This window comes from Glandiceps talaboti, chromosome 1 (genome assembly GCF_964340395.1).
Source record: "Glandiceps talaboti chromosome 1, keGlaTala1.1, whole genome shotgun sequence".
Taxonomy (NCBI): domain Eukaryota; kingdom Metazoa; phylum Hemichordata; class Enteropneusta; family Spengelidae; genus Glandiceps; species Glandiceps talaboti.
The window spans coordinates 23,509,347-23,512,113 of NC_135549.1; positions in this window are offsets into that span (position 1 = coordinate 23,509,347).

Here is a 2,767-nt window from a genome sequence, read left to right on the forward strand (position 1 = left end):
GATCAGTCGCGATTTATTCATAATTTGGCGAAACCACAAACCATTTTCAGAATCTGCTTAGTCGTTTGTGTGTCCCAGCGATTGTAGAAATAATGTTAAACGGTCATAAACCATCAAGAACATGCCAGAATTGCTACAAATTGAGACTATGTGTGCGCATGCGTCGATCTCAGGTGATGCGAAAGGCCGTATATCCGGGTTACAAAGTTACCACATGCACGATTTCAACATCAGGGAAATTGAAGTACGTCACGTTTGTTTAACCTTTGTAGTACTAATCGTTGTCACACAGAGAGAATCCTTGAAATGTGGTAATCAAAACAACACATTTCTTATCCTTGCTTAAAATACTTCAAATATAAATCCCAGCTTAGTAATAGAATGACTCAATTGAAATGTTTTAAAATTAGCCATACGTTCGAATTCTATTGGGTTTAAAATATGAATAAAAATCTCCATATTCATATAATAGTTTACTGTTAAGATAACCACGTTTATATCGCTAATCCTTTTAGAATTCGTCAAAATTTCCAACAAAAGCTATCTTTGCTTGCTTGGTTTCAAAAATGATACTCATATGCCTGGAGAGGAAGCGTGAGTCCTTGAAATTCAAACACATCTGGAATATTCAAGAGTTCGTAGATCCGCACATGTCCACATAAAGCTATATAGAGAGCTGGGAGATACCATTGAGAAATCCAGTCACGCTTATTTCGTATCTTTTAATGGTCAACATACTCTGAAATTCTGACATGCCACTCTGCTTTTTATAGATAATTTAATCTAGTTACTTTAAACCCCAACTTGTTTGATATACATTAATCACATTACAGTTGTCTAATAGGATGAATTAGTAGCTGTGCCCGTTGCGTCATCAGTATTATTACTGAGTCTTTGGGCACTTACAGTGAATTTTACAATACCGTGCAGTTTTTCTGCTTGATGTTATCCCCCCCCCCCACAAGAAACTACATATGCCGCACTTCAATAGCAAGATAGCATTTTTTTGCTACATTTAGTCTATTTCTTGCTACATTTAGTCTAAATGAAATAAACCAGTTAAATGTATTGCAGACATTCAGGCGACAATGGTTTTCTTAGTATCAAACATTCGATGAAATGTCCTTTGCCGTGTTCATATGATGTCTGTATGTGGCATGTGTAGTTCATTTCACTAAGGCAAAATGTAGCAAGAAGCTGTACTCATTCAATCTTGCTATCTTAAAGTGTAGCAAATCCAGTTTCTTATTGGTTTCTGCATGGTTGTATCAAACAGAAAAGCTACACGGCCACGGTTGTGTGAAATTCATTGTAGTACATATCAATATTAGTTGTACTATGTACGGATATGTTTATTTTATTTTTTCTACCCGTCTTTTGAAGTGCAAGCATCAAAAACAATAGCTTAGCATTAAAATTTATCTGATTAAGGAATGGTCATTTAGTACATGGCAAAATTACTGATCCTGACCCCCCCCCCTTCCTCTGTACTGTGTACTGAAAAAGTGACCCTCCCATAACAGCCTAAAGACCTTGAACAAAAATCACTGACCCTCCCCTTTTCTGTGTACTAAAATAGTGACCCTCCCCCTAACTTCTTAACGACTATATATAACTTTTAACATACATAATGACGTCTACATTTTCTCTTAACTACTGTAACAATTTATCTCTTTCCCGAAGAAATTTCTGAACCCAATAAATTTGTGTTCGTCAATGTTTGGCCACTAGTGTACTCTTAAAGAATTTCCTGTGGCGATTTCAGCTGGTTCAAGAACAGCGTCCTCGGTGGCGCTCTTCGTAGGTAAACGTACTTTGGCAAGAAAATTTGTACGGAAATAGACGTAAATTCTCACCATTTTACCTTTTTTTGAATAAAAAATGTTTAGGGTCGGCGGCTTAAATTAGGGTCGGTCGGGGGGTTTATTTGGCCCTTAGCTACTATTTTGAGTATTCATATTGTCTATCTATAGCCGTAGCGTACTGCATTATATAGTAGTTATAAATAAGGCAATTGAATATCACCCTGGCCAGTACTTTATATAAATGTCACACAAGGTAAAGATATTTACAGAAATAAGAACAAGGTAATGCATGATATATTTTCAAGTTATCATAAAAATCAATGGGTTGAAAGGGCGAATTGTTTTATGGATTATATGAACCCATAAAAGTTGTGCCCTTTTAGCTGCACTTTATTAGGGTTTATCCGAGACGCTGATATTGGTGAGACGGAAGCCTTCGGAAAGTCCATCAGGCATAATAAAATGAAGAGTACTCTGTAAGGTTAATGGGGAGTGATGTACTTCCATTCGACCGAAACTGAGATACAGTCGATGGCTGGCCGCATTTATGAAGTTATAGTATTCGCCATACTCGAATGCGGCAATATGACACCGAAGCAATCGGCTTAATTCGTAACCAGCTGAAATATGAATTAGTTGCTGATCATGCGATTTTCTTTTTCTTTTCTTCTCCTAGGAGATTATCAGATTGTCCCATCATCTTTGGAAGTGAAATTCCCCAACTCCATCACGAAAATTGAAAGTAGCATTTGTCATCCAATGGGTGATACAATCGTTATAGCTTAACCGCAGCTACAGCATAGACATCACGCAGTCTAAGAACGAAATGTGATATTTTATAATGGCTCAGCAATTACAACTGCTTTTGATATGCATACACAGTGTATTTCTATTTTTTATGTATCCTCATTCGATTTAAACACGGTCTCGATACGTACATAAGAGGTACTGTGTTGGCAAAC